The sequence below is a fragment of the Brachycentrus maculatus genome, unplaced genomic scaffold (assembly GCF_059751285.1).
Source record: "Brachycentrus maculatus isolate JH-2025_06_01 unplaced genomic scaffold, ASM5975128v1 h1tg000115l, whole genome shotgun sequence".
Classification (NCBI taxonomy): Eukaryota; Metazoa; Arthropoda; class Insecta; order Trichoptera; family Brachycentridae; genus Brachycentrus; species Brachycentrus maculatus.
The window spans coordinates 1,203,539-1,226,397 of record NW_028280868.1 but is presented as its reverse complement, the minus strand read 5'-3'; the positions used below and the strand labels follow the sequence as shown (position 1 = coordinate 1,226,397).

Sequence of the window (22,859 nt, the reverse complement as noted above, 5' to 3'; positions counted from 1 at the left end):
GTTTTCAGATAAGAGAAAATAACCCAATGAGAATGATAAACAAATACAAATAAATTGAATATAATCAAAAATGTCATTACTGTTTTTGGAGGAATAAGCAGCCTGTTGTTAAAAATGGGTATCAAGTTGTGGTAATGTGTTCGAATCCAAAAACTCTTGACTTAGAGTCAGCGACATTAATCAAGGAACTACAACCCGATGGTTTGTTTTTATCTTTCTTATTATAGTTATATTAGATTATTACTATATAGAAGTATTGTTCTGCAAAAATAAAAAATAAAATCAAATACAAAATACTGCCTCACTCCTTTCAACAACGTCATATATCAAAAAACTTTATTTTTCAAGAGATCGTTTTTAAAGTTTATTGTAATGAAATGTATTTAAAATAAATAACAAGCCTCTTATTGAACTTTTAACTGATGCAACAGATCTTTTTAGGTAAAACCTAAAGGTTTGTTCTCCATTTGAAAAATATTTAGTAAATTAAAAAAAATATATTAAATAATACTTTTTCTTCAAAATGCAAAAACAACACTTTCTGCCCTATAGCGGGTAAATAATAAGTTAAAAATACGCCGCTTTCGCTAGGATAAAGTTCATTTTATGGGCATTCCAAAAACATGCACAACTCAAAATTACCGATTTTTGATTTATGATGTTGTTGAAAGGAATGAGCGATATGTTTATAAAAGATCAAGTATTTTTATGAAAGTGTGCTAGGTACTTAACTTATAGTATATTGTGCAATATCATTATATCTTAAATAACTTTTTATCGTCAATTTCATTGTCATCGATCAATTATTGTTATAATACTCGAAGCGTCATAAATTGCGCCTATTTTAACAACTGCATTCAGAGTTGCATCTGCGCTCGTTTTTCAAACTGCATTGTAATAATGTTCTACCGGAGAGTACAGACTGAAGGACTCCATAATGAGGACAAAAGGGACAATGGAGTCTATAGACAGAGTCCTGGCTGGCACAATGGCTCAGAAGTCAATATCGCCGCGCACAAAAGGAATATACTGATTGTGTTTGTTGTTTGGGTCAATGTTGCATTTTAAATTTTATGTCATAAACGATTTTGAATTTACTACGGTTAGTGTGGGTGTAGCGCGTTATAGATTTACTAACATGCCTCAGTGTTCGGGTAACAAAGGAAGAATACGTTTATTCAGTTCCAGGTATACGATTCTAATATTATTCAAGGATTTTGAAAATTATTGTCCTTCTAGTTGTACAATCATGCATTTTAGATTTAAAACGAAGTGTATTTAAAAACATGGTTTATTTTAGATATTTATTTTTAAATCGTACGTTTTGCCGATTTTAAATCTGTATGACATAATTTTTCCACGGAGTCAATAAAAATTGCTTACAATTTGAACAGTGAAATTTCATTAAGATGTTTTTGACGTCTTTATATACAATAGATAAAGTAGAATATCGAAGTTTGGGTATTTACACGGCTTATGACTGGTCAAGTTTTTATTTAGCAGAGATCCATTTATTTAGATTTATGCAAGATCCAAACTGGATTATTTTATATACTGGGAAAGGCCTAAAACATTTTATGGAGCTTATAATTTGACCACGATTTTTTTAATACTAAGACTTTAATATTCTTCTTCATATACTTATGTTGAGATAGTAGAGAAACCCACATTGTGGACAAGTATTTGGATGCACTCAAAATGTTATCATTTACATGTATTTAATTAAAGAAAATGCCCAGACTTCCATATTCTTTTATTAATGGCGCCTTTCATCATCTTTCATCACAGGCGCCGTGGCGTAGTTGGGTAGACGCTCGACTGCGAAACTGGCGTCGCGGGTTCAATTCCTGCCAAGTGCAAAATAAATTCAAGAAATATTTATTTCCAATTGGTCTGGGTGTTTGTGATGTATTTTTCACATTACCTTCCCTTACCTTACTATCCTACCTGCAAACAAGCCTCTAATAGAGACTTTGCGGATTATTCCTTAAAAAAAATAATTTGGCAGTCACTTTGTGGTTAAATATATCTATTTTTAATTTAAATTTTACTTAGTAAATACTTTCTTGTACCCCCTCATCAACCTTCAACGTCCCAAGGACCCAACTCTAAAATTGAGAAAAGGCTTCACATACAGTGTTTGAAAATGATGCGAAATGCATCGAAACACGTGTCATAGTAGATTCACTAAGTAAAAATTCTATATTCTTCTTAATCTGTGTTGGGATATCAAAAATGTAATAAGTATATCTTTTTGTAATCACAACCATTCTGGCATTCGTGATAAATATTTTAAACGGCATAAATGAGGACATGAATATCATAAAAATTAATAAATCATGAAAGGTCCAATAATAGAAATAAAGTTGTAGAACGTTGTCATGACGTGTGATACGTGAAATGGCGTGTTGACAAAATAAGCAAATATTATGGTGCAAGGAGTAATCACTATTGTTTGTTTTAGTTTGTTCCAGGGATTAACAGTTATAAACTAATAAGGTTATAATTATAAGTGTGAGTTGGGAAGTTAATTGAACTGAGACATGAAACTCCAAGAGACACGTTATGTGTAATAATGTCCTAGTTTTCAAATAAGAATAAATAAAATATCTCAAATATCGGTCTCATACACGGGATCAAGTATTTCAAATACTTAAAAGCCAAGAATCGGAGTAATCGCCGGGTATGTACGAAAAGATGAATGAATGTGGAAGAGGCGAATAATGTTTACAAATACAGAGTGGCGTGGCGTTCTTTTCTATCTGCCTACTGCGAGAATTGGCGTAGTAATTAGTTAGTTAGTTTGCCTCTTTCTCATTCATTTATCTCCAAATACTTGTATACACATATCGGCAGGTTAATTCTTTTAGCCTTACCACTTTTTCAATAATTGATCCTACCAAGTTTTCCTAGGAATATCTCTGCTCCTATTTCCACACACATTCGTCTAGCAAAAATATTTTACTGTACTTTTTTCACTCATTCATTCTACATGTCCAAACCATCTCAACACGCATTCCTTAATTGTATTGATAATGCCTATCAGCCTCGCATTATTTTCTTATTTCTCCATTAGAATATAAATCGAAAATCGTTTTGCCACACATTCATCTGAGAGATCGCATTTCAAATGCAATCAGTCTACCTTCATTCTTCTTTTGTCATCTCCATGCTTCAATTCCATACATTAGGGTTGAAATCACAGGGAAATTTACCACCGAAGCACTAAAGCTTAACAAGAAACAAATAAGGATCATAACTGGGACTTTAACAGGACACTGCAGACTGAGGATGCACACGTCAAAAATTGGATTATTCCCCAGTCTGCCGATTTTGTATGGAGGATAACGAAACATCCGTCCACATTCTTTATAATTGTGACGCACTCGCTCGCAAACGAAGTCTCATCCTCGGAGAACCACTTCTAGACTCCAAGAATGTGAAGCTTTTACCAACAAGACAGGTCGTGAATTAAATGACTCACGTAGATCTTGAGAGTGAGATCTGACACAGAGGGACGTCGCAATAGATCTAATATGGTCGCAGTAATACAAGGGATGCAACCATTGACCTCTTATAATGATAAAAAAACCCTGCTCCGTTCTTACTCTGTTCTGTTATACTCACGTCTTGCAAGGCAGATCAAAACCCGGTTTTCGAACTACCAACAGTGGATTAATATTGGACCCAAGTCCACTGTTAATTGTTTGTTTAATATGTGTTCGGTGGCCCACCTAGAAATGTACATGTGTACATAATAACGCAAGTTTTCCTATAACAAAATTAAATATGGCGTTGTATTGGCATCGGCGCAAATATAATAAAAGGATAATACGCTACCGACCACCCCTTGAGGTCTTTGTTAAACACGCGACTCCAAATATGCCGCCGTCAACATAGCCAAACTTTTCTATTTAATAACTATTATTAGCGACTAAATCAGGAAGCGTTAAGTGGTCGGTTAGAATTCATAATATTTTTTTGATTCGTGAAGAGTTTACATATTGAAAGCGCCTCTTGTATACAAATTGTAAAGCAAAAATCCACTCGTACCGCGCAGATGTTTCGACTGTAATAATTATATGCTTCATTTGGTTGTGTGCCGTTGCGAGGTAATACGATATTTTAAATGCCTGTAGTATAGTATATTCGTCTCCATACATATGTACGTCAAATTTGAAGTTGGCGCATTAAAGTAAAACGAAAAACTTTTAACACGTGTTAACTTTGTAATGCAAATATCCTGGGTCGCGAGAGAATAAAGAGATGTTTAAAAGGTTTATCGGAAGCGTATCTGCGAGATTTATTCATATTTATAGCGACGTACAATGGAAAGGTTACAGTAACTGTGGCAGTGTTACAATGGAAACATTTGGACGCTGAATATGAATTTTAGAAAATGAAGGTGGAATATTAAAATTTTGTCAGTAGCAATACTCCTTCAAAAATACACGTCAATCCTTTTTTTACGATATCATTATTTTTTTCTGTGATGAAAATTATTTCAATATTCACAACATTTTTTTGGGTTTGTCATCCTTGTTCACAAATCTGGGTTTCTGCACTACAGTTATTTTTACATTTTGACATCTCAATATGGATGAATATGAATATGGATGGCTGGGTATTAACAGAGCTTATGACCTGTCTTAGGCTGGTTAAGTGATAACTTTAAACAAGTGTAACATTGATCATTCTTCCCACGAATGACAACATAATTAAAGTTTTTAGAACACATACATATTTCATAAATCACATGACGTTTTAAGTTTTAGCGTAAAAGTCCAAAATATCCATATTTCTGATGTTTGATTAAGGTTCCAGAATATGGAAGTTTGTGTGCAGTTATCCAATAAGGTACGTATTGCTAAACAAATATTATTTTGGAAATTTATTAGGATCGCAGGAAAAGATGCTATACGTCGTATTCTATCTTCTGTACGTTTTGATAGCTAGATTCCTATTTTTCATCTAATTAAGCGGTAGTCATTCATATGACGTCATTTTTTAAACATCGTTTCATCGATAGGAAGAGACACCTTATCTACAGCAGTCATCGCTAATCTTTGTTGGGAACTAGGCAAAACCGAGTTTAATTTGGTCTCTAAGCTGATAAGAATAATAAATATACTCAATGTGTATACAACTCGAAGGCTAGATGACCTCCCTGGAATTGTATATGGAAGCAGGTAGAAAAAGAGTATAATATATTATTTGAAAGATAAGCGGGTTAAAGGTATAATGTACAATAATGAATTCTATGGAGAAGACTTAATAATGTATTTCCGTACCTTTGTATATCCGTTTAACCATCCGATGAACTGGAAGATATATAACAAAACACTTATCTTAATCGCAATGCGATCACATTCAAATTCACACAATGCGAAATGGATAAGATCTGTCTTGTTCCTTTGATCTTCTTAATTTCTCAGAAGCACTACTCGGTAGAGTACACCACTACAGATAATAATATCTAGACTATCAAAATACGCCATATAGGAGAAAGGCATACACAAGATAGTAACTCCCCTGGGTTTATAAAACTGTCGATTTAGACCTTTTGCTTATTGGGGTTTAATTACTGGAGACTAACCATGTCTCCACGATTTGTCACTGGTTTCTGCAATGGTCTGAACTGCTGAACTTATTTTAGTTCTAAGTTCAGTTCCAAGTATTCCTTGCGTTATATTGACGATACTCAGGAACAATGCGAACACTCCGCCTTGTTACAAAGACGTTATTGTTTTTCCGCTAGCTATGGTCGTTCATTTACTTTTTATTGGTTTCGTGAGAAGATTTATTTTGAGGTTGAGTTGTATTCTCGCTTTCAAAGCATCAATTCAATAAAATAGTCAGTATAAACTTATAACTTACTACGAATATTGAATATTTTATACAAAAAATAACCTAAAAATTATAAAATCATTAATGTTTAGTCATAGTTACTTAAATAAATAATTGTATTATATTTATATTAAAAAAACACTTGTCTAACACCACTTCTTGAGTTTTTGAATGAAAGTACGACTAATCCGAGAACTACAGATGTTCTTATCGTCAAGAAAAATAAAAACTATTAAAAACTATTGTTGTGTTAACATTAATAAACTCAAAAAGTGATTTTATACAAAGTGTTTCATTTCATAATATTCCACAAAGTTAATGCCAAATTCAACTAACTAACTATCATGCTGCTTCCCAAAAGTGGTATACAGAGATAATAGAATGCCACAACCATCTGTCTTCAAAACAATCTTCGCCTCTTCCACATTCATGCATCTCCTCATACATACCGACTACTGACCTATCCTTGCCCAAGTATTAGAAGTAATTGAACATGCCAAGTTATTCTCGGTCTTCTTCTGACTCAATTTCCGATGTTTTTTTTAATTTTTTCATCTTTCTAACATGCTACATATATTGTTTTGCTGGACATTCGTCTTTTGACGATCAATTTACTAAACGTACTTTCAATTCATGCCAACGCATCTTAACAAAGTTCGATAGAACCCTCATTCCTTTCACATATCGATATCGTGAAATTCGCGTTAAAACGCGCTTGCGTGGCACACTAAACGCTAAAGAGATCAACACATGAGGGTGAAGGGTTACGGCTAAGAGTACAAAGCAAAGGTTACCCAAAATGTCAGTTCACAATCGGCCGTTAAGATCCACATAGCCTGATATGAACCAGACTTACGGCGACTCAAATATCGTACTGAAAAATGAATAGGGTAGTCTGTATGGGAATATAAAAACATCGCTCAATGTGTTAGAAACATCGCTGACAGCTAAAAATGGCCAGAATTAAACGAAAAATAAGGAAAAGAGACTTTATCAAAAAGTGGATAAAAATATTAAGGGAAGGGTGAATGTAGGGAATAGAATAAATGGAGCTTCAAATAGAGTGATTGCAAGTAAAAATATTTCGATGATAGCCAAAGTATCAGTTAACAACGGAGTGCTAATACTGACACTGATGTATGGAAGCGAAGCATGGTATTTGATAAAAATATGAAAGCAGAGTGAGCGCCTTTGAAATGTTTTCCCTGAGACCAATGTGTGAAAAATCCAGAATAAAAAATGGGTAGGGGTAGCTACTATTTTTAAATACCGAGAAGTTTTTAAAAAAATTAAGGAATGCCCATGCTTTTGGGCCTGCAGTAACAAATACACGGTCTAGGAATGGAATGAATTTGATTCAATAGTGAAAGGTGACTTGAGTAAAGTAGACTAAGGTATACTAGAGAGAAATTGCGAAACAATAATGGGTAGGAAACGGAGAATAGCAACAATAGCTAGGGAGCTCGGAGATACATATCCGTTCTTGTACAAGCTTGTGAAAGTTACCGCGAAGGTGTGCGAATAAATTATTTTTTGAAGGTAATGTACTTGTGTGATCTATACATATACCATATTTTTACTTTACTGTATTTAAGTAGGGACTCTTTAGTTACACTTCATTTTAATAAGGTTTCTATGCGATAATCTTCTATTCTACCCCTGATTAAAGTCAAGATAAAACAATATTTGAAAGCAACATTTATGAACACATATAATACGGTAAAATATGTATATAAATAAATTATAAAACCTTTTTTGGAGAAATATTTTACAAAGATTTTATAACAAAATATCTAAAACTGGATAAATATTATAAAAGGGATGTGATCAACTTACAAATTTCATCGTCAGCGATTGATCAAAAATTAAAAATGCTTCCATGAAAATAATTTATTTTTTATCTTTATACAACCCCTTAGAGAAGCGAGTTTTTTTTCTCTCAAAAATATTCCCAATTACTTGAAGGATGTGCGTTGAATAAATTGTTACAACGAAGTTGTTGCACCAGGAGCTCAGGAATCTTCAGGGCTATTAATTTGGGCAATAACACGGTCCCTCCTCAGCTCTCCGGCGAAGGGATGAAGGAGTAAACGTAGACTGTAGTAGACGGAGCCGCGGAAAGCAGTAGACGGCAGGCGGTACCCGGTGTCTAGTACCTACCCAGTGTAGCCAGTCTATAGTCGAGGTATATTTGATCTCAAGTGCCGGCCTTTATTTGTACAGGGGTGGTATTCATTCACGCACTGGTTTAAATATTACACAAAAAACCGATATTTAGGTTTTTACTTTTTTTTGTGGTTGATGATATAAGAATTATATTTCTTGTAGTATTTTGTAACGGCAATGTCTCCACCGAGACACCCATAGAGGCAAGGGTGAGTGAGGGTATGGTATGTGAGATAAGTATGTCAGAAATAACGAATGCCTTAAAATTAATGCGGAACGGTAAGGCTGTTGGGTATGATAATATTGCTATAGAGTTTGTAAAATGTGGTGGACTGACCACCCTCACATGGATTCACAGACTATTTAACCTGTGTCTTGAGGAAGGATACACACCTCTGGATTGGAGACGGGCAGTAATCATGCCTCTATTCAAGGGAAAGGGATCTCGCGCAGAGTGTGGGAATTATAGGGCGATAAGCCTGCTAAGCTCTGTCAGTAAACTCTATAGTAAGATTATAATTGAAAAAGTTAGAATGGTGACGAAAGAACGGATTTGGGATGTGCAAGGTGCTTTTATGAGTGGAAGAGGTTGCACAGATCAAATTTTTGCACTACGAATGCTGACGGAAAAGTTTTTGGCTAAAAATCAGAAACTCTTCTGTGCTTTCGTGGATTTGCAGAAAGCGTATGATAAGGTTGATAGGATAAAATTATGGAGCGTGCTGGAAAAATATGGAGTAGACAATAAACTTATACAAGCAGTTGCTTCCCTCTACGAGGGCAGCACAGCTAGTATAAGAGTGAATGGGGACATTACATCATGGTTTGCAATATCCAAAGGCGTAAAGCAGGGATGTGTAATGTCACCATGGTTGTTTAATCTTTATATGGACCATTGTATGAAAGAGATTGAAAGTATGGGAGTCGGAGCGAAAATGATGAATATAACTGTTAGTTGCTTGCTGTATGCGGATGACGCCGTACTGCTAGCGAGCAGCGCGGAGGACTTGCAACTAATAGTGTCAAGAATGTACGATGTATGTATGGAAAATGATCTGGCAATGAATGAAGGTAAGTCAAAGGTCATGGTGTTTGAAAGAGAGAAAGATTTGACAGAATGCAAGATTATCGTGCACAATGAATCCCTAGAACAGGTGCAAGAATTTTTATATCTAGGAAGCATGTTCACAAGGGATGGAAAAGTGGATAAGGATATTGAGAGAAGAGTGAATGCAGGGAATAGAATAAATGGTGCTTTTAACAGAGTGATTGGGAATAAGAATATGTCCATGGAAGCCAAGCTAGCGGTTCACAACGGCGTGCTAGTACCGACACTAATGTATGGAAGCGAAACATGGAACTGGCAAAGGAAGGATGAAAGCAGAGTGAATGCTGTTGAAATGCGCTCCCTCAGACGAATGTGTGGAAAATCATTGTATGACAGAATTAAAAACGATGATATAAGAAAGGAATGTAAGGCTGAACGAGGAATAATTGAAAAGATTAGAAAGAGCTCTTTGCGGTGGTATGGACATGTGGAGCGAATGAATAGCGAGAGAATGACTAAGAAAATATATGTGGCGAATGTGAGAGGGAAAACAGAACGTGGACGACCGAAAAAGACTTGGCACGATCAGATCAATCAGAACCTAAAATCTGGCGGTGTCAAAAGTCTGCGTAATCGGAGGGCATGTATGACTAGATGTATGGATGTGAAGGAGGCTAGGAGTGTATGTCAGGACAGAAGAGTGTGGCGTTCCATCCTCTCTGCCTACCCCTGCGGGGAAACGGCGTGATGGTAGTAGTAGTAGTAGTAGTAGTAGTAGTATTTTGTGTTCATCAAAAAAGATTAGATTCAAAAATTGAAAATTTCATCGATTGATTGATTGAAACGTTTAAATTATTATTTCAGTTTAAAACCTCTTGACCCTCTCCTACTTAAGCTCTTATATGAGGTTTTATAAAAGCCAAGTAAAAGGATGACCAAATTGTTAAAATAGTACTTTATTATTTAACGAATTTATTTGCACTAAATTATTGAAAGATTTGCTTCATCATAACTGTACAGCAGCTGTAGGCAAAAAATCCTTACGTTTGCAAACTACATTTGTAACGAAGAACCAATGTACCCAGAGCGTTTTGAAGATTTCAATTCATGAATACAAAATCTGTTTATTTCTAATATTATTATCATTTGTTTAGTGAATCATTACATTCATCGTATTCAAAACACTGTTTGGAAAATTGTAATCAAGAAATATATAAAATTTATTGTCATTTATTAACATCTTCATAAAAGTGTTACAATTCAGTATTATGCTCTATCAAATACAAAAAAGCCTCAAATGAGGCCCTACAGAAATTTCAAAAAAATAAATACCTAATTAAAATAATTCTCTTGTATTGTATGTCTAATTACTGCATAAATTCCACACCAGAGATCTTTTACTTTAAAAAATCAAAATATGTATGCACGAGAGTTTTTACGGTAAATTATTATTTTTGGATGTAAACCTCACTAAGTAGAACCCGTTACAAGATGTTCATTTAGATTACAAAAAATATGTATCTAGGTGTTACTGAAAAAAGATACTGTAAAATATAAAAATATGTGATATAAATGAACAATGCAACAGAAGTTGTTCTTAGTTATTTCGTTGTTTGTGCCCAGGTTCGAAAATATCATGATTGAAATCTCTAACTGTTATTATACACTACATATTTATTACTATGCTAGTATGTGATTTAATGGTTAAAATAACAGTGATATATCGTGATTTGCTGAAGATAAGTTTATATTTGGAATACAATACTTTTTTATATGTATTTCCATGCGTTTTTTTTTATCTTTATAAAACATAAGTCAAGATGCAGAATTGGACGCTATCAAAGTTATTGTCATCATAAATTTACACATCCAAACCAGTTATTTTTTTTCTATTTTACTGACTACCTAGAGCATTGACTTCAAACGGTGACGCTACCGCCCCGAGAGAGGTCTTCTATGGGATACTACAGAGCATAAGAGACCCTTAATATAATATTGCAATAATAATGGATATTAGGAAAATCACTTTTAGAGTAAAGAATTCCACGCTCCAGAACCTACAAGGTAGGTCAAAGGCTCTATTATCGAAATTTGTATTTGTAGAATATTTGGTCTCCCGTCCGTTAGTCGTAATAGCTGAAGTATTTGCTGATGGAAGGGTTGCCGGTCTTTCGTTGATTATCTTACGATAACAGAGCTCTAAGATATGCAGAGGTGCCATTTTATGAATTGCTTTAAAATTGTTCGGCAAAATCAGAAATGAATACTTTCTTGACACTTCAACCAGTGAAGTTCTCTCAGGCGTTTTCTGAGATGAGTGCATATTTTTGTGTCCCGGTTATCTATAGTGCAGGTTGTGTTGAGGGCGAAATAATTTTATTCCCCTTTTTCTATTAGGTGAAACTCTGTCAATATCCTTGCCTTCCTTGTGACACGTCGGTAAGAAATTTTGGCAGGAGGTTAATGGACCAAAAAAGGTTGGGAACTTATGACCTAGTGCCGTCGCTTAAGAAGTGTATTCAGAGTAGTAACACAAATATTTTGATTATATTATAAGATTAGAAAAAAATCATAAAGTAAAAACAAATAGATTAAGGAGCACAGAATGATGTTGTATTTTATGGTGGCGCAAGCTGAGAGGCTGTATAGGGTTCAGTTTGACAGATATTCGTTTGTCTGTCTAGAAGATGAGTGTCTCCATACTGGTTTAAAGTTGGCAAAAGAAAAAGAATTATGGGTTAGGCGAACGAAAGAGAATTTAAAAAAATACATGTGTTAAAAATTTTTTTTTCGCCAATATTTATTTCCTGATAATATTAATATAATATCTAGTCAGAGAATAATGTACAAAAAATACTGACTCGTACAAAGGCACATATTTTTCATAGCTCCAAAACTGTATAATCCATTCCATAATGACAATATGATAAACACTAATTATTTAAATTTGTTTCGATTAAAGATTTTGCTGAAATTGTTTATTTAAAAAACAGATCTAAGTAGCATTTTCTTTTAATTTACTACGCATATAGTATATACCTAATATTGTTAACTTTTTGGTTCTTTGTTTTCTGTTAAAATTAAATATTTCTATTTTATATTAGCACTTTTGATCTATTTATATTTTCGATATCTATTGTATTCTTTTCAGTACCTTTTATTATATATAACCTTAAATAAAATGTACACCTACACACAGGCCAGGTATTAGTGTGATCTTTTTTTTGTATCCATACAATTTTTGTGCTCGTAATTATACAAATTATATTGTGAAATGCAAAAATATTAAAAATAAAGAGGAAAAAAAAATTTTTTCTACATCATCACGTGTTGAATAAAAAAGTTAATATCTGAAAATAAAATCACGTTTCATTAAAAGCAAACCAAATTTTTCTGCTATTTTTAATCGTTGAAACACGAAAAACAATCTAAATTTGGGATCCACCCCTGGAAGGGCCGAGCTAGGGTGGCTCGGGCACTTGAAGGCTTCCCCGGAATAATGATCATTGTTTATATGTTGGAGAAGGGGGTCGGCAGAGGGCGGTGGAAGGGGGATGACGGAGAGCAGAGCTCACCTGAAATTTCCCTGTAAATACAATGTATCAGTTTCACGAAAAATTCATTTCATCGCAAAATAATAATATGCACCCTTGAAATTCGGCCATGAAATATGAATGTTTTGTGGTAGCCAAATTAAAGGGAAATATCTATCATCAGAATTGAAAAGCAACACAATTATGCATTTTGTATTTTTTATATGTAAAATTCCAATCCAATTCGGAAATTTAACTAGATAAATCAAAGATAAGAGTATAGAATAGAGTAAGATAATGTACCTAACTTACCAGCATGACGGTTCACTCCAGGGTTAGGCAGAGTATCTCTGATGCACTCTCTTGGCATTCTATTATTAGAATGCCACATCACTTTATCTTTGCAAAACATTCTTTAGTTCTTCTACGTTGATGCATCTCCTCATACACACTCTTCGATTAATTCGACATCTGATATGTCTACTCTCAAGTATTTACATGACTTGCTCATTTAAAGTTTTTTCGTTTATTCTTATTCCATCTACATACAAAATTAGAAGAAAATGAAAAAAAAACTAATTTCATCTCTTATGATTTTTAAACGTTCTTTGCTTACGTATTTGTTTCATATGCCAAATCAAAAATGTGGAACAAATGAGTGAAGAAAGATAAGTAAAATGAATTTATGAGGCTAATAGGAGACAAGGAAAACCGAAAAAAACTTGGCAAGATAAAGTACATGTATACATTTTTTTAAATGTGGTCTTTGACTTGGAATAATCGGCATGTATGCAATATATGAGGAGATGCATTAATGTGGAAGAGGCGCATATTGTTTACAAAAACAGAGTGACATGGCGTGGGCGTGGGTATCTCTGCGAGAAAGCGGCGTCATGATAAGTTAGCTTTTTTAATGAATCTACTGGTGTAGTGGTAAATGTTTGAATAAACGCTCACGTTATTTATCCCGATAAATATAGTTCTCTTCAACATACACATAAAAATATCAAGTTAAACTGTAGTAATCCTGTGCAAAAAAGGGTAAAAAGACTAGGTTTTAAAATCATATATCTTAAAAAGGAATACATATTTATTTTAAAATCCTTTATTTTTTAAGTCTTATCTTCATGTAGGATGCTACGAATAAAGAAGATGGTGTGAAAAATATATACCTAACAAACATCCGAAGGATTAAAAATTAAGATTTATATATATATATATATATATATATATATATATATATATATATATATATATATATATATATATATATATATATATATATATATATATATATATATATATATATATATATATATATATATATATATATATATATATATATATATATATATATATATATATATATATATAAATATATATATTCGACTAAAACTAAATATAATGTATATTTATTTATATATACCAAATATTTAGTTTCATTAGAATGACGTAGCTTTTAGGTATTGTTTACGTCTATAAAGCAGATTAAATTTGTCTATCTAAAACGTTTGATTCGTATGAGAAATTTTACGATCGTTATGGAAATTGTTTCTCGTTCACCATGATGAAAATGCAGCGAAAGATAATACAAATAATGGAATTTTCTAATCAACCCTATAGCTATAAAAATAATACATCCATCCGTGTCAGAGAGCGATAACATCATCTCGATGCTTCGTGTTTATAGCTACGTACCTACCAGAAATATATCCACAGTTCATGTAAAAAAATAAGCATTAAAACAAAAAAGCTGACAGATGCGAAAAGCTTTCATGATAAAAATGCGTTACCTTTTTATATCCCAACACCGGATTCTATGTACCTGGCGTTTAATGCATCAAGTTTTCCCTATTTTCATCGCCCCCCCCACAAAACTACCCCCTTCCTTCCTTTGTTCCCCCCTCCGCCCACCTCCACCGTCGCGAACCCGGCCTGCGCAGCCAATGAGCTTTCCTAAAGCTCCAGTTGAGATAGAAACGTCATTTGGAATCCACGTCGCCTTGGATCACGCGCTGAAAACATCGCGATCGTTTTTATAAAATTTGTGTATTTGGTTATTTCGACTGAAGTGCAACGGACTATTTTGAAATTAAAATATTTGTAAAAAAAGTAACTGTTGTTAAACTCAAGTTTAATTTAGTGAAAACTGTCAAAGGTAACGAATTGTGAAAATTTTGTTTTGTTTTGAATACGTCACTCGAGGATAACTGCAGTTTGGTAAGTTCAAAAAAATACTCTTTGATGATTAGTAATCTTTCATTTCGAATGTTTATTTATTAGCAAATAAATTTTTTTATCATGCAATAACGAGACTATTTTTAAACTTCATACTATGTTTCATATATTTTAATTATACCATGTACTGAATTACCTAGAGTAATTTTGTTAATATAATAAATAAATATAGAAATAAAAATAGGCAAATATAAGCTTTTATCATTAAGTTTTGTGTTTTGATATACACAGATACACATAGATGCACACAAGGGTCCCATTCATTTTCTTCTTGAAAACAGATTATTTCATAGAAGAAATATTCTAAAAAAACATTTCTTCATTAAATTCTACCACTTCAAATAAACATCCATATGGAGCATATGTTCGCACTTATAAAATCCCTCGAATGTCGCACTTCGTTATCTTTTTCGACTCCCAAGATGCCCGGATTAGAGAACGGATTCCTTTCAAATATTCCAAACCCACCCTTAAAGAAGTGTTATGCGGTGATTATGTATTTACTCCCCTTAGGCGTATCGGAACGCTAGAGGGATGTTTTTAAAACTATGAACTAATAGCTAAATTTGTATTTGTGGTCTATAGAAGAGGGGTAGATAAATTCTCTCGCTTTGGATAGGTAGGTACCGTTTCATCCCTCGGGCAATAGAAGATTGAAACAAAATAAATAATTCAAATGTTGTAACTAATTTTATGCTTTGAAAATGTGGGGTAAGTACAAAATTGTTAATGATATATGGATTTTATTGAAAAATAGTAAAAGTTATGAAGGTGATAATCTAAAAATCGTACCTATCACTAGGCTTGGTGAACAAGTGATTTTATTTTGACATTTTCGGTACCATGTATTCCAAAATATGCTTTACCCAAATTTGTTTACAATATACGGCAAAAATATTAACCCAAACTACCCGATCAGTATCTAAGCGCCAAGTAGTATTTTACGAAAATGGCGTTACATAAATTATCCAAAATTGTATGATATTTTATTAGGTAATGAAATTAAACAACTTTTATAATCAGTTTAATGTTAACTTGCAGTTTACGTAAAGGTATTAATTCTTAAGTATTTTAGCAAAAACCAGCTTTCCTGGATAATAATGAGAGTTTTGTATTTTTTTATATGCATATTTAAAGATAATTAATACGGTGCCTTTTAGTACAATATTATTTTAAATAAAAGTGGTACCGTAGCTTGTTAAGAGTTTTTTAAAGAAATTTACTATCTACCCTCTAATTGCAAACAGCTTTATATGGTATCAAATGTTTTGATTAATATCACTAGTCTGTTTTTGATTGGTTGGAAGATATTGCTTTTTAGCAATAAGCCCGCCAATGTACTTATTTATTTTCTGTCCATGAAGTTTTAATAAATAAATGTTTATTTGAATTAATATATATGAATTTTACATGTATCTACATAGCTAGTAAATACTTGTTAAGTTTGTAAGTGTTTAATATTGTTATCAGCTTAGAGATTTGAACAGTTCATGTTCAAAATTCTGGATATTAAATTTTCTGGATATTTTTTTTTAAAATTTATATTTAAAAATAAAATACAATAAGAACACACACCCAGATGAATTATTGAATGGATTCAAATCTAATATATATTTTTCAAATTATTGAATTCTAATACAGCTTTCGATCAGAATTGACGAAATTGAGAAACTGGATTTTATTTCATTCGAACCCTTATTCGCACTCCAATGGTGCATAGGGCACTGTATTATATAAACGCAGTGTTATCTTGATCGTTAACACACGAAGGAAACGTGATCAGCCCTCCGCTTCAGGTACCAGTCCAGGGTAATATTATTTAAATATAAGAGTGAAAAAATCACTTATACTTATTAAACCCCCCTCTGGAAATCGAACCCGGGACCTCCAGAACGGTAGCCGAGCGCGCTGACCATTACACTACGGAGGCGGACGATAACTGGATTTAAGCTTGTGAATAATTATTATTTATTATTTTATTTTGTAAATACCATATTTGTTGTACATATTATAATGTATAATAGAAGGGGCCAAGTTCTCACTGATAAAAAATAAGAAACAGCTTTTACTCCCTTTTCATCCTTCACGATTCCAAAGACATAACCTTAAATTTAGACAAAGCTTCACTTGATAATGATGCTGAATGCATCGAAACACGTGCTATAATAGATTTAAAAAAATTTGTGGTATTTTACCAAGTAAAATTCAAATAACAAATTGATTGATATTATCACAAATCAATTGATGAAAGTAATTAGATTATAGAAGTCTCAACAAAGACGAAGTACATTTTTATTCGTAGAGAATATGGATGTCTGGGGCATCTGGATCTTTACTTTATTTATCTTTAGTGCAGATTGAAGAGGGAAAGTACTTTTGTCGGCTGTTTTTATAATATTTTTTATGACAATACTGACCGCATCTGCTTCCTTATGTCGCGTCGCGTTGACCACAAAATAATTATTCATGGATGTTATATAGTAACCGCTGAAAATATTTTTATTGTTTATCTACATATCATAGCTACTGTTTTCATTGAGGCCGCAAAATAAGTAGTTAACCTAGCCCTCTCCCAGAGCGTATGCAAATTACGTAAGATAACTGGCTTCTTAAAAAAAAAACAAATGTTTGTTAAATAGGGACTACATTAACTTGATGATTAATTGCATAAAGGCATGGTGATTAATACTGATTTACAAAATAATAAAAAAATCAATAATAAATATATTGTAGTGACATTTTCGTAAAATACTACCTAAATCTAGTATGTATGTACGAGTATGTATGAGGAGATGCATGAACGTGGAAGAGGCGAAAAATGTTTGCAAAGACAGAGTGGTGTGGCGTTCTATTCTCTCTGCCTACCCCTGCGGGGAAGCGGCGTGATAGTTAGTTAGTTAGTTATCTACGAGTAGAATTTATAAGATGTGATACAGATGACGTATGTGAAAAAGCTAAGGGTGAATTTCTTGATTGGTATATGAGAAAAAAAAGGAAAAGACGAGCATAAATGGAAAGGGCATTTGGCGCTCTCACGCGTATAGCTTTGATTAAATTGAACAAACAAGTCACTATGAATATACCTACTGCCGTGGGTGCAAAGTGATCTCATCTATTAGCAGAATTAATTTGGCAAGCGAGCCTTTGCTGTTGCGAAACCGATGGCATGGAATGCTCTTCCACCATTAGTTAAAACACTAGTAGTAAGATGTTTTACATGTATTGAAAAATAATTATATGTTTCAATATTTATAAACGATTTTAATAACCTTTCAATAACTATTTCTTTTCAAAACCAAATATTTATTTGTTTTTTTTTCAACACAAAAACGGTGTTTTAAGTTATGTTAAATGTTACCTGGGTTTGAAAAAAATAAGGTTGTGATTTATCGTATATTGGGCCATAAAAGTGGTTTTGATAACCAATTAAATAAGAATGAAATGATTTCATTATGTTATTAGATTTAAAGTTATTAATTGTAGCATTTGAGTTTCAGGATAAATACGCGTAAAGTATAAAGCCCGGCTCCGTCGGAGGGATGAGAGCTCCCCATTGTTCTCCTGGACCTATTGTTTCAATAATATTTCTAAAGGTCTGTTGTTTGTGAAATGATATTCAGCCCTGTTAATCTTTGTGCCATATTACTAAGCGGCTTTATCGAATAAACAGCGAGCGCGCCGTGAGTTGGCGAAAAATGCGCGTGTTTACTGGTGATAGCGAGGGCTGTTTATTCACACAGACGTTGAGGGCACAAAAATACATATTCATCCCATTTTTAAATTTGCAGAATTATGCAAATTCAAAGGTGGGAAAATATTTGCCATCTTGTTGATTTTTGAACTACGCCTTCCGTAAATACAAACCTTGCCAATCAGGCTGTAATAGACTTTTTAACCTAGATATACCGCGTTCGTTCTTTTGTTAGGTGGATATTACTTCGTTTTATCAAATTCATCCAGAAAACACATATTTAAACACGTTTTTTCATGGGACTTGCATTTTAAGTGCCGGTACAAAATCTTTACATTTTTTTTGTACAATAACTAAATCTGTTTTTAATTCTTAAGTATTGGTTCGCATGTTTGGCTACATTGCAAGAGGTCTAAGGTTTGATTCCCAGTGTCGTCAAAATAAATATAAGCAATTGGTCATGCCAATGTTTATTTTACATTACTCTAGACTGGCACCTGAAGTGTAGAACTAATGTGAGCACTCCTATGCTTCAGATTCTTATATATATTACTAGAATTCGTTTGATCGGATACAGATGACGTGGGTGAAGGAGCTCAGGGTAAATGAGAATAATTCTACTTGTAAATGGAGAAGGATAGCAACAATCTCTAAGGCATTCGGGGTGTATACTCGGATTGTACTAGCTTGTGTGAGTTGTACAATCGTGTTAAATAAATATTTAAAAAAAAATTGATTTATTCATCTATATCCACTTTCTATGTCGAGCATATGAAATCCACAAACTGCCTCCATGCTCTTCTATCGGCTACCAGCGCCCTTGCATCCTCCCAAATCAGGTCCGCGTTCCATAGTTCAGAGGAGAACTGCCAACGGATTGTCAGCAGTGGAAGTCCTGGGCGGCGGGAATCTCGTAAAAGGAGCAAGCTTGATTATAAATAATGGTATTGTTGGATAATTTAAAGAGCGTCATTTTCGTAAAATTTACCTCAAGTTGTACAGAAACACTTTTGCTTTCATTTTACGAAAATGGAATATTATTATTTTCTTTTATTAAGTCGGCACTTTTAAGAGAAATAAAAGAACAAAACATAATTAAGTAAAAGTGTCTGAAGAAATACACTTTAACAAGAATTAAGTGTCCGGTATTTGTTTGCCGCATCTACAAGAGCGGCTTTACGACCCGCCATAAATTAAACGCCGCTTCTCTATCTGGTGTAATCTGCTCGGGAGATGTTTTGTCATCATAAAAATCTGTTTGTCTCCACCTGGGGCCATAAACATGTAAATAAGGAGATGCATCATTATGGTCCCGACCCGGAAGGGTGGCTGTGGGCGGCGGCCGCCCTACCCCCCTCGCACTACCCTCACTGTACCAAGCGTCCCATCTACATAACTGTGGCCCATGCATATTCATTGCAGCCTTCCTCGCCCATTATCCGATGGGCATAAAGGAAAACATAAATCAGCAGTTCTCAAATTGTATTTTCTTGGGGTTTGTTCTGCATTGGTTACGTGTAAATAATAGGAAATGTTATATTTGCCGTACTACTATGATCTGTAAAACTAATAGTAGACTAACCCTTACTCTATTATAGTATGTGTACCATTGGGCGAGAGTTTGAGTCGAGAACTAAGTCATGAGCAGTGCAGCTCCCTTAAATCATACACTTTATTATATTATATTATATTATATTTACTTTAGATAGTTAAAATATACAAAAAAGGCACATTTGAAATTCGTCACAGGCCACACAAAGACGTAGAACCTATAAATCTTTGTCTTTTGTTGGGGTTAGGTATCTTTAGATCTGACTCCAACAGTCTACAAAGACTATAGAGACTTAGTTTAGAGCAAGGAAGATAAAAAGCACATACTTTCGAGAGCGTAATATTTCAAAATTCACATTTTACTGATGTACCTAAAGTCAGTCCTAGGTCCTCTTCTATACATTCTCCAAACTAAAGATGAAGTAAACAAGATAAAATCATACAGATTGTAGTCTTACTGCTATGTGCATTCAGCTTACATTCATACTTCTTTCGCCAACTCCATGCTTCACTTCACTTTTATTTTTATTATTCGATACAATAAAAAGTGTAAAAATAACATATATTTTGTGATACTTTCTACATATTTCAGCCATTTATAAACATGTCATGCAGTTGATTTTATAACTTGTAGTAAATATAATCTATAAAATGTTCATCCAAAATGTACAATATAAATTTTAGTATACTATTCAAGCGCTCCGGACAATATAGAAAGCGAAGGTTATTTCGAGTAAGAGTCCCCTTTTTATTACATGCATACAAAGAGCAGCTTTAAATGTTATATTGCTAACTCGAGTTTCAAGAACATTATTTATTAGGCAATAGAGTTCGGTACAAATAAATAAAACACCATTCCTATTTCGAAAAAAGGTGTAAGAACTTCAAAACCATATTTCTCAATAAAATTATATGACGTGTTATTACGTTCGGGGTCTTATTAAATATTTAAATAGTGGTAATGGGTTTAGCTTCTCTGGTTTTCTCCGTACTGTATCCCAGTTTATTGGGGTGTGTTAAATTGTCAAAAGATCCTAGCGTCTCGAGCGGCAAAGCGATAAATTGGAAACTATGTAAAATCGCATAATTTCCTATGGTCCGTTTCGCTTTCAAAACATTTCTTTATGGGGTGTAACCATTTTTTTCGCTCCGATGTAACAATCCGTCGGGATGGGTGGGACAAAGCAACCAGTGTCCCGTTCACGACAACAAAATTTACCAACAAAAGTCTCGAACATCTGCTGGCTAGATGGGAGTTTCCTGGACTGATTTTATTTTGAAAAATGCTGGATTTAGTGTGAGAAGCCTACATTTCTTCCTTGATATTATTTTGCGTCACAATGATGTCCTGCGATGCTGCAGTAATCCATTGTTAACGTGAGGATTTTGTACAATGTATTTTAGTATGAAAGGCCTCGATGGATTAGCCACGCCACTAAAATCGAAGATTGATTCATAGTGCATTTAATATGTGTATTAGGTACATATTACTTAGTAACAAACCTTCACGCCGCATCTCAGCAGGGCTAAGGAAAAGAGGAACCCCACACCTATATCTCTCTGCAAACATATGCATCTACTCATACGTACTTACCGATTATATTATATCCCGATCTGTACGCTATAAAGTACTTAAATAACTTAATCTTATCCAAGTTTCCATCTAAATTCGCCTTATACATTTATTTTATCATTCTCTCCTTACTTATTTGTTCTACATATACAACTTATCTCTACACGCATTTAATTTCATCGATAATGCTTATCCTTAGATTCGCATTATTTTCTTATTTCACTATTCAAACACCTACTACGCATAGTTTTAACGCACATTCGAGTGCTTAAATTTTAACAGAAATCAGTTTTTATTTATTAATTTTTTCCAACTCCATGCTTCACATTCATACACAATGGTTGGTACCAGGACTCTTATGCATAAAATTTCTGTAATGCGTATTTAGGTAGATAGGTTTTCTTGTATCATAAACATAGGATAATAAAACAATATTCTCAATATTATTAATATTTAAAGCATTTCTGTACTTTGTGGTTAATCATTTTTTTTTAAAATAAAAATGTTAGTAATATTAGTGTATAATCACTTTACCACGGTGAGTTATTATGTACTATTTTTTGTAAAAAAAAATGAAAAAAACAATAACTGAGAAATAATAAAATATGAAATCATTAATAAAAAATGACAAAACTTAAAAACTGTATGATGCGGTATTGCTAAGTCGTATTTCGGTATGTCATTTCCTTAAGATAACGATCATAAATTAAACGAAACCTGCACGAGTAACGAAATAGAGCTATAGAAGTCACATGTAAATGATCACAAAATTAAAATAACAACAGTTGCCTGCATTATGCAGTCGGAAGCTTGTAATGTCAACCTACACGAGATAAAGAATTAAAATAACTCCAACAATACTCAATTTGAATAATGTGGGAGCATAAGTAAAATCATTAACTCTATTCAAATATATGGGTTGTTCAAAATAAAAGAGAACCATGTCCACGATAGCTAGTTATGAAATATAATAATGTTTAAACATAAAATTTAATAATGCTATTAATGTGCGTGTACAGTATTTGGCATTATATGACAAAAAAGAATCTTCATATATTTTTTTATGGACAAAAAATCTCAAACGCTCTCCTAGTGTATTTTTTTTCTATTAATTTGATGTAAAACTACAAAAATAAAACAGTTTTAAATTAAAATAGTGTAAGATTTAAGCAGTCAGGGTTTTTATACATCCGTATGGTACTTATTCCCTTT

General features: G+C 33.3%; 1 protein-coding gene across 1 annotated transcript in view; it reads left to right on the top strand.

The window, feature by feature from the left end:
• Positions 1-14,560: 14,560 nt before the first annotated feature.
• The window catches only part of LOC148309921 (roundabout homolog 2-like), a 42,357-nt gene continuing 34,058 nt past the window's right edge, over positions 14,561-22,859 (top strand). The window contains exon 1 of the mRNA XM_088259283.1: positions 14,561-14,814. The gene's annotated coding sequence lies outside the window, so the exon portion shown is untranslated. The remainder of the gene's footprint in view (positions 14,815-22,859) is intronic.